Here is a 10,813-nt window from a genome sequence, read left to right on the forward strand (position 1 = left end):
ACTCTATATTTTCACTTTAAATTTCTTTATTTTACTCATATACTACTAAGATTGGGGATTTATAAGTTCAGTGTCTTAAAGATGAAATAATCAAAATATGTATTTAATTTAGACGTAGATAACATGGCTTATAATGAGTAACTAATGCCTAATATTTATGTGATAACTTTGGCCTAGAAAAGGTGGGCCATTTGATTGATTATTCTTTAGCCTTTTTTGTTGGTTTTATTTTGTTTTCATCTGTCTGGGATGCATCTTGTTAAAATCAAAAGCCCTGATTTCCTTGGATCAGTTTTCAAGATGTTTGTTTTACTCACAAGAATAAACTGCTTCATATTTCAATTCTTTTTAAATTTAATTTCTCTTGTTAGTTACTATTGATGACATAAGTTGTACAAAGTAACAGGGTAAGATGATATAATGACTTTATACAGTGTGGAATCATTAAGCCCAACTAGCGGGCAATTATATATGTTTTATGAAATGACCATGTTTTATCTTTTAATTTTAATCTATTGCATGGTGGTATATGAAATGACATTCCAGCTACATTTAGTTTGAGGATTTCCAATCTTGGATGGCAACCATTTGTCATTTTATCAAAACACAAAGTGAAAAATAATATTTTACTTATCTATCTTATTTTCCGCCTCATAGTATATGATTTACCATCGAAATGTCAAAATGTGTCAACACTGAAATTAAATGGAGGGAGATTAGCATTTGTTCTTGGGGAGTTACAAGTGCCTATATTAACAAAGCCATTAGGGAAGGGTGCTTGTGTTAACTGTGTGGTTAAAGGTTCATCTGCCAAGATAAGTTGTAAGTCACATTAAATATAAGATCTTAAAAACAAATTATCAAACATTTAGAGCAGTTATATTTGGAATATAGTTTTATTTCTGGGTCACGGGTTGTTTTCGTCGCCGTCTTAGTTTCTTTTGTTGTTTTTACAGCTACATTATAAATTGTTACTTTATTATCTGTTGTCAAAAATGAGGAAACCTCAAAAATCATGTTAAAGGTGGAGTTCTGTCCGAGACATTTGTTTTTTACTGAACATAACTGTATAAGCTCTCTAAATTCCCACATACAGGGGCTGGGCAGTCTAGACATTCTTACTGTTGGCCAAGATCATTAGCACACAGTTGCCCAAATATCTCTTTTGTTAAATAGCATTAAACTGAGGCATCAACAATTACAATCCTGCAAGTGGTTTATTTCAGTGCCAGAAGCTATTATTTGGGTGAAGAATTTTTTTATGATTAATACTTATATTAAGGTTTAAATGGAAGCTCTCTTAGATATGTTTGACACCAGTGTTACTGTGATGATTCCTTTGCAAAAATATATACATGATAGCTTTCCTTTCATACTGAACTAGATGAACCTCTAGCATGGTTATTCTCATGTTTTATTGATATGAATGTCTTAATATATTTCATTCTGATCTCCTTGGCCAAATGTATTTTATTTAACTTGTTTATAAAACTCTGAAAAATGCGAGTAGGATTTGAATGACAATGATAACTTTCTATTGATAAGATTCTTCCTTGTTCTTCCTTATACAAGGAATGGTACTGGGCTATAAATCTAATAGTATTTTTTCTTGTTGTTGTTTTTAACAAAAAGCCAATTAAATGTTAGCCATGTCTATATTAATTAGCAGAATATTCATACATTTATGTTTCCAGCATTGGATACTGGTGGGTATTATTAAGATGGACATTGATTTAAGAATAAGTGAAACCTGAAGTATTCATGAAGAAATACACACTTCCTTTAATTGTCTTCTGGCTAGTTCCCATGTTTGAGGCTATAGCTTGCTTATTACCCTTGGCAAGTTGTGATTTGGGGGGCCCCGTCAATTGTAACAGCGCATGACTACATTTTAAAGTAATTAAAAATGCTTGATATAAACAAGCCAAGATTTCCTCATTGCTGTCTTATGAACTTGCCTTTAAATGTTAACAATATTTACAAGTGAATATAAAGTTGATAAAATATAGGCATTCACTATATACATTCATTGTATATATTACAATAAGTATTTTGTTTCAAAAGTAGTAGTATTATGAGGAGTTTCATTTAAACATACAAATCAGAGAGGAATCTAAATCTCTCTTCTAAAACTAAGAATGGAAAGCTAAAAAATATACAGGAACCCAAATATAATTTATTTTCTAAAGCAAATGCAGTCTACTTCATGTTTCTTTCTTACTTCAAATACCACTTTTTATATTTTGGCAAAATATTTTTAAATACTCCTTTTTCATTTTGTGAATTATTACTTTTTGTGTGTTTGAGTGTGCATGTGAGTACCAGTCCTAGGGCTTGAACTCAGTCTCTGACCATTTTTGTTCAAGGCTACTGCTCTGCCACTTGAGCCACAGTGCCACTTCAAGCTCTTTGGTAGCTAATTGGTGATAAAAGTCTCAAAGACGTTCCTACTTGGGCTGACTTCAAACCACAGTCCTCAGATCTTAGCCTCCTGAGTGGTTAAGATTTCAAGCAAAAACTACTGACACCAGTCAGTGAGTTCTATTTTAATTGATTATATTCACTGAGACTTGAGTTATTTGGATGAAAAAGGAAAGTAACACTAACATAGACCAAAATGCAAATAGTGAGAAGAATTAGTGAATCAGAAAAGTTCCACATCACTTGAATAAATATTCACTCAGGTAGTACTGTAATTTAAACATATGACCAGACTTGAAAAGATCTGAGAAGGTGAAGTGTTTTCATTTATTTAGATACAATGGCATTACAACATGTCATACATCCTAGAATTACATGGATAATATTTTGGGCTATTCTGAAATTCATTCCCTTACAAATCCAAGTATGAAATTTTAATGTGAAAATTGGAGAATTAATTGAATATGTTCTTTAGTTAAGGAGAAGCTTCCTTCAGAAATTTTAAAACTGATTAAATCCAGGCCAAAATAGAATCAAAATGGTTAATTCAGAAACAGTCACCAGTTACTTTTAGTGTGTTTCCATATTCTGATTATCTCTACATAGTAATAAAATATACTAAAAGAACAAGAACAAAATAGGTGTTACTTTGTGACATTGAAAAAATAACTACTAGTTTTACTCAGGGCCACTACTAGGTTTAACAGTGTCACAATGGTGTTAAATTGTCTTTCAAGTCAAAGCAATATGTCGTATTTACATGTACTATATATTTTCATTATACACCATGAGTTTGCATAAGTTAATTTGAGTAACACTTAAAACAACAATCAGCAATTGAATAAATGCATAACAAATAAGTAAGTACGCTTATACAATTAACAAACTCCCATGACAGTAGTTTCAAACATTTGCAATAGCAAGAAACCACACTCACATGTATTCCTCTGGTGTAATCATTGGTGTTAGTGACGCAAACATCACATAATGATTTACAATTGGTCCCACTAGAAATTGTGAAGGTAGGAAAAGGTTGAAAATAATTTCTGGAAAAGCTGTTCATTCCTCTTTGCATCAAGTTTACCCTGCTCCTGAATGTCACACCACAGGAAGGGCACAATAAACAACATTATATTTCTGGTTGCTATCCTTTGTTTATCACTTTTGGAGAGTCCTTGGTAGGCCATTATGTGCTTATAGAAACTACTATGAAATCTCAGTGACACACAAATGTTGTTTTGAAACAGTAATGGCTCTAATGGAGAAATGATCTGTTCTTCCATTTTGTGTTTCTTTTTTTTTTTTTTTTTTGGCCAGTCCTGGGGCTTGGACTCAGGGTCTGAGCACTGTCCCTGGCTTCTTTTTGCTCAAGGCTAGCACTCTGCCACTTGAGCCACAGCGCCACTTCTGGCCATTTTCTGTATATATGGTGCTGGGAATTGAACCCAGGGCCTCATGTATATGAGGCAGGCACTCTTGCCACTAGGCCATATCCCCAGCCCCTTTTGTTTCATTTTGGAAGTTGAGATAGCCAAATTCAAATATTCAAATACCAATTCCAATGTTTAAAATAATGTTCTACATACAGCAGAGATGATAAGTATTATCCCTCAAGGAACAGAGATTCAGAAACAGAATTATTTATACAAAATTCAAAATTTGAGGTTTCCAGTAAGGTTTCTTGCAGGATATATACTTAAAAATGAGGGCTTCAGTAATAAAAATGGCAATAGTAGAGTAAAAGTGGGATCACAATTTCCAGTTCGTGAATTTGAATACAGTCATGGGCACTAATGAAAGTTTACTTTGATTGAAGGTGAAGATTCACATAGAAACAAACATGAGGCTGGAAAATTAGGCCAAACCCTATGCTTCAGAGTGAAAATTCTAGATGATATTATAAACTAATTGAGTTGGACCAAGTGCAAATAATTAAAATTGCAGAAGCCACATCTTGTTGTACACTGCTCAAAGCAGGAAAGGAAGGTAGCTGTTACAATAAAGAAAGTGGAAGGGGAGTAAGAAAAGCACCCTAGTGATGTAAGTTTTCAAGGGAGAGGGAAGATAGCTATCCTAAGTAGAAAAAGTGATGGGCATTAGTTGTTATTAACAGGCCTGATATGGTTATGGGTGGTGGCAGAGGGATCTTCCATAAGGTTTAATAAGTAGGAATTTAAAGCAAAAACACACATGTTTGTCAATAGACATTTAAAACTTTACAAGGAAATTCTATTTTTAAAAAAGATTTTTATTGTAAAGGTGATATACAGAGGGGTTAGAGTTATGTAAATTGGGAAATGAGTAGATTTCTTTTTGAACAGTGTCTACAAGGAAATTATGAATATATTATTTATACCTTTGTTTCAATTAAATGTTGATTTTTCTTTTAACTATGTTTTACCCACATTAGGGAATCAAGAAAGCAGTGAGTGTAAATCACAGGTAGTCTCTCTGGGCACTGATGTCTTACACCTATAATCCTGGCTACTCAGGATGCTGAGATCTGAAGATTGTGGTTCAAAGCCAGCCTAGGCAGGAAAGTGTGTAAGATTCTTGTCACCAATAAAGTACTCAGAAAATGACAAAAGTGGAGGGGTGGAGCAAACGATAGAGTGTTAGTCTTGAGAGAAAATAAACCATAAATGGTCTGACCAGATTATTATTATTGTCATAAAATATTTTGCTCATTTTAAAGGATTTTCTTTTCAAATACCTCTTTTCCCCTCTTCTTCTTATCTAACACACACACACACACACACACACACACACACACACACTCATTTGGAAATACAGAGGACTAAAATAGAGTTCTAAGTAGCAAAGGGCCACTGGAGATTTGAGAAGTATAGGAAGTTGATTCTTGTTCTTCAATTTCTAAAATACATTTCAATAACTAAATGTACTTTTTATCGATTTTGGAAAATTAAATGTCCCTTGACCATTTGAGCCTGTAAACAGTAAAGATATGGTAACTGCAACATAGTTATACAGAAAGGGATAATAAACTGACTTTAAGGTTTGTTTTACCAAAGTGAGAATGGTTTGGTATCATAGATTGCTGTAATAACATTTATTTGTATCTGCTAAGTGTACACAGTCATTTTGTATAATACAGTTTTGTGACTTGTGATTATAGTGATGTTTGCTCTGCTTCTGCCTCAATAGGAACATTTGTAAGTGTGTGGCAACGGTATTTCAGGATTTTTAAAAGTATTCTGCAAGTTCATTATTCTAAGTACAAACAAAACCCAATAGCCATTAATAAAGTTATGTTACATTCTCTTAAAATGTGTTATTTTATGGGAGCCTTCATGTAGATGTTTTCCTTTCTTACTCTGGAATATGGGATTATGACTTTAGCATCAATTTCTCATCCATATTGTTTCTCATTTTCCAACTTAGAAAATAATTATGATTTTCTTTTGAGTTTGAAAATGAATTTAAGAATAATAGAGCAGGTAAAGATAATTACTATTTATATATGAGTTATGCTGCTAAGAACATCAGTTTCTAGATTATTATAACAATTTGTGATGTCAGTCTTTCTAACAGTAAATCAAGGAGAATGACACATATCTGTTAGAATTATCATCTCAAACATTTGAAATAACCCAAGTTATATTAGAAAGTGTATGTCACTGAGGAAAGAGTGACTGAAGGATGATCAGGAAAAATAGCATTAAGTGTTATGCTCCCAATTGTTCCACCCACATCTCTCAAGCACAGTATTAAGGAAGAAGCAAAGGTTGTTGGTTATTGTCTGTAGTCCTGCATACTAGATACAACCTTTCTATGACAAGCTGAAGCAAATAGGAGATGATTAATTTTCTCTGGCAACCTACTCTGTGTTGCAAACCTGAGATGAATTAAATGTGAATAATAAAGTCTTTGACAGTTAGAAAAATGGGTGTTCAATCTTGAAGATTAATTCTCCAAACTTGTAAACTCACAAGTTAGAATTAATTTGGGGGTACCTCTAGTGTAGTGGATCTTTTACCTTCCACTTATTCCAAGCTACTCTGGTGAATAGCTCAGTGTTTACCAGTGAGACATGTTTATTCCATAAAATTACCACCCATTTCATTCTGTTTGAAGCACAGTGCTCAGTAACAGCATAAGAGCATCACATTTGTTAGCCCATCTTTGCTATCATTGTTTTCAAAATTAATTTTATTTAAGCTGAAATATTTTAAAGGGCTTTCAGATATGATCTTTAGGGATTCTGATGCATCTCAAGTAGTAGATTGACTGCCTAGAAACTCTGAGTTCAAACACAGTACTTAAAAAACATCAATAAAAAAGCATAATATTTTCCAGAGTGGTTGAGCAAGTTTACATTCCCACCAACAATGAGGTAGGGTTCCCTTTTGGCCATATCACCTTTAGCATTTGTTATTGTTAGTTTTCCTGATAATGGACATTCTAACTGGGGTGAGGTAGAATCTGCATGTTGTCTTTTTAGTTTTTCTTATTTATTGTCAAAGTGATGTACAGAGAGGTTATAGTTTCATACGTTGGCATTGGATATGTTTCTTGTGCAATTTGTTACCTCCTCGCTCATTCTCCCCTTCCCCCTCCCCTTTTCCTTCTCACCCCATGAGTTGTTCAGTTGGTTTACACCAAACAGTTTTGCGAGTATTGCTTTTGTAGTTGTTTGCATTTTTATCCTTTGTCTCTCGATATTGATATTCCCTTTCACTTTCCTAGTTCTAATGCCAGTATATACTGTTTCCAATGTACTCAGATAAGATACAGTGATAGTGCAGGTACAACCACAGGAAGGGGATACAAGAGGATCATCAACAATAGAAGCTATGGTTTCACATGGCATGTTGAAAGTAATTACAACAATGATATAACAATCTTTTCCATAACATGGAGTTCATTTCACTTAGCATTATCTATGCATTCATAGGGGCATAGCAATTAGGCTCTTGTGATCCTCTGTTGTGACTAGCCTAAACCTGTGCTAATTATTCCCTATGATGGAGACAATATAGTCCATGTTTCCTTGGGTCTGGCTCAATTCACTTAGTATAATTTTTGGAAATGAGAATGGCCAAAAGACATATGCAAAAGTGCTCTAAATCACTGGCCATAAAAGAAATGCAAATCAAAACAACATTGAGATTCCATCTCACCCCAGTAAGAATGTTCTATATCAAGAAAACTAACAATAACAAATGTTGGAAGGGATGTGGCCAAAAGGTAACCCTACTTCATTGTTGGTGGCAATGTAAACTGGTTCCGCCACTCTGGCAAGTGGTATGGAGATTCCTCAGAAGGCTAAGCATAGAGCTCCCCTATGACCCAGCAGCCCCACTTTTGGGCATCTACCCAAAAGACCACAAACAAGAACACACTAAAGCCACCAGCATAGCAATGTTCATTGCAGCACAATTTGTCATAGCTAAAATATGGAACCAATCCAGATGCCCCCTCAGTAGACAAATGGATCAGGAAAATGTGGTACATATACACAATGGAATTTTATGCCTCTATCAGAAAGAATGGCATTGTCCCATTTGTAAGGAAATGTAAGGACTTCAGTGTTGTCTTGATTTGCATTTCTTTTGTGGCCAGTGATGCAGAGCACTTTTTCATGTGTCTCTTGGCCATTCTCATTTTCTCTTCAGAGAAGTCTCTTTTTATGTCTTTGGCCCACTTTTTGAGTGAGCTGTTGGTTCTTTGAGGTTTTGTTTTAGAGGTATTTAATTTTTTTAGTTCTGCATATATTTTAGATATGAGGCCTTTGTCTGTTGTATGGCTGGTAAAAATCTTCTCCCAATCTGTGGGCTTTCTGTTTATCTTGGGAGTTCTGTCCTTTGCCCTGCAGAAGCTCTGCAGTTTGATGCAGTCCCATTTGTCCCACCTTTTCTTGATTTGTTGCATTTCTGGCCCTTTGTTAAGGAAGTATTTTCCTGAGCTCAAGTGTTTCTCCTATTCCTTCTTGTAGTGTTTTCAGGGTATCTGTTTTTATTTCGAGGTCTTTGATCCATTTGGAATTGATCTTGGTGCAAAGGATCAAATTTTATTTTGTTGCATGTGTTGAACCAGTTTGCCAGCACCATTTGTCATAGAGGCTATCGTTCTTCCATCCTATTTTTAAATTCCTTTATCAAAGATTAAGTAGGCATAGTTCTGCAGGTTCATTTCTGGGTCTTCAGTTCTGTTCCATTGGTCTTCAGGCTTGTTCCTGTGCCAATATGAAGCAGTTCTTATTACTATAGCTTTGTAATACAGTGTGAAGTTTGGTATTGTAATTTCTCCAGCACTGTTCTTTCTACTTAGGGTTGCTTTTGCTATTTGGGGTCTTTCATTGTTCCATATGAATTTCTGGATTGCTTCCTTTATTTCATTAAAAAAAATGGTGTAGGCTAAACATAGAGCTCCCCTATGACAAAGCAACCCACTCTTGGGTATTTACCCAAAAGACTACAAAAAAGAACACACTAAAGCCACCAGCACAACAGTGTTCGTGGCAGAACAATTAGTCATTGCCAAAATATGGAATCAACCCAGATGCACCTCAGTGGGTGAATGGATCAGGAAAATGTGGTACATGTACACAATGGAATTTTTTGCCTCTATCAGAAATAATGACATTGCCCCATTTGTACGGAAATGGAAGGACTTGGAAAAAAAATATACTAAGTGAAGTAAGCCAGACGCAAAGAAACATGGACTGTATGGTTTCCCTCATAGGGAATAAGCACCACAGATTTAGGCTAGTCACAACAGAGGATCACAAGAGCCCAAAAGATATGCCCTTATGAACACAAAAGATGATGCTAAGTAAAATAAACTCCATATTATGGAAACAACTGTTATATCACTGTTGTAATTACTTTCAACATGCCATGTGTAATGGTGCTTTTTTTTTGTTGATGATCCTCTTGTATCCCCTTCCAGTGGTTGTCCCCGAGCCATCACTGTACCTCATCTGAGTACCCTGGATACTGTATATACTGGTATTAGACCTAGAGGAGGGAAAGAGAATATCAAAATAGAGAGACAAAGGATAAAAAGACAAATGACTCCAAAAGCAATACTTAGAAAACTGTTTGGTGTAAGCCAACTGAAGAACTCATGAGGGGAGAGGAAAAGGCAAGGGGGAAGGGTTGAAATGAGGGAGGAGGTAAAAAATTGTACAAGAAATGGGCCCTCTGCCTTACGTATGAAATTGTAACCTCTCTGTATATCACTTTGACAGTAAATAAGTAATTATTTTTTAAAAAAAACACATGCCTACTTTGTTGAAGAATGGTTGGTAAACCTTAGCCATATGGTGGTTATTACACCTCATTTATTTATACGTTATTTACAGTTGCTTTTATGCAACAATGGCAGAATTGAGCAAATGTAACAGAATCCAATGGGAAAAGCCACAAAGTCTTTACTCTGGTAATTTACACAAGAACTTAACCAATGCTTGTTTCAGAAATGACTTCAACATGCCAATTTAAAAATCCTTCATTTAAAAAAAAATACATTTTCTTGTTTAAAAATTATCTTTGAAAATAAGATACGAACTAAAGAGAGCTTCGTGTGAAGTAATGCAATTAGTTGTTTTATGTTATACTTCATACTCTCCTTCCAAAGACACTTAATCTAAGCTAGGTCCACTTTTAAAAATCTATAAAAAAGATTTATAGATCTGTTTCATTAATAAAAACACATGCTTCATCAAAACGTCATTTCCTCCAAAGACTGACTCAAGATTCTTTACCACTAAAGTTGACACAATATTCTTTAAGTAAAGGGTAAATGTTAAATGTAAATTCTAAAGTAATTTTAATGATTTTCCTGCTGGAGGTAGTAAAATATGTTTCCTCATTAAATTTGTTTATGTCAATAAGAATCCTGCATTTAACAACACTTTGCACAGGACTAAAAACCAGGCAGCCTCTATGAATAATTTCATTGGAATAAATATTTAATTCACTTTGCTCATTACTCACGGGCTTTTCCTGTATATTTCAGTGTATGCATTTCAATTATTAAAATTTATATTCCAAAGAATCACCAAGAATAGTTGCTTTAAAATCTCACTGATTAAAGTAGGAGAGTTTGTTTAAACTAATATTATACTGTGGGTGAGTTCAGCTATGATGTGCATTTCATGAACCATAAATCAAGTATCTGCATATTAATTCAAGTCAGTACTCAAATCTTACAATTTGGAATTTCAGTCCTTATAACTTCTTCCCCTCACTGTTCTTAGTTTTCAATTAATCTTTCTGCTTTGCCTTTATAAGAAATTTCTATCAGAATAAATTATGTGTAATTTGGAAACTTCTTTGCATTAGCATTAATAATTAAGATTCACATATTGTTTTGATATATTGACATTTTATATTTTTCATGTGATAGTTATTGAAGCCAAAGTAAT

This window comes from Perognathus longimembris, chromosome 16 (assembly GCF_023159225.1).
Source record: "Perognathus longimembris pacificus isolate PPM17 chromosome 16, ASM2315922v1, whole genome shotgun sequence".
In the NCBI taxonomy this organism is placed as follows: Eukaryota; Metazoa; Chordata; class Mammalia; order Rodentia; family Heteromyidae; genus Perognathus; species Perognathus longimembris.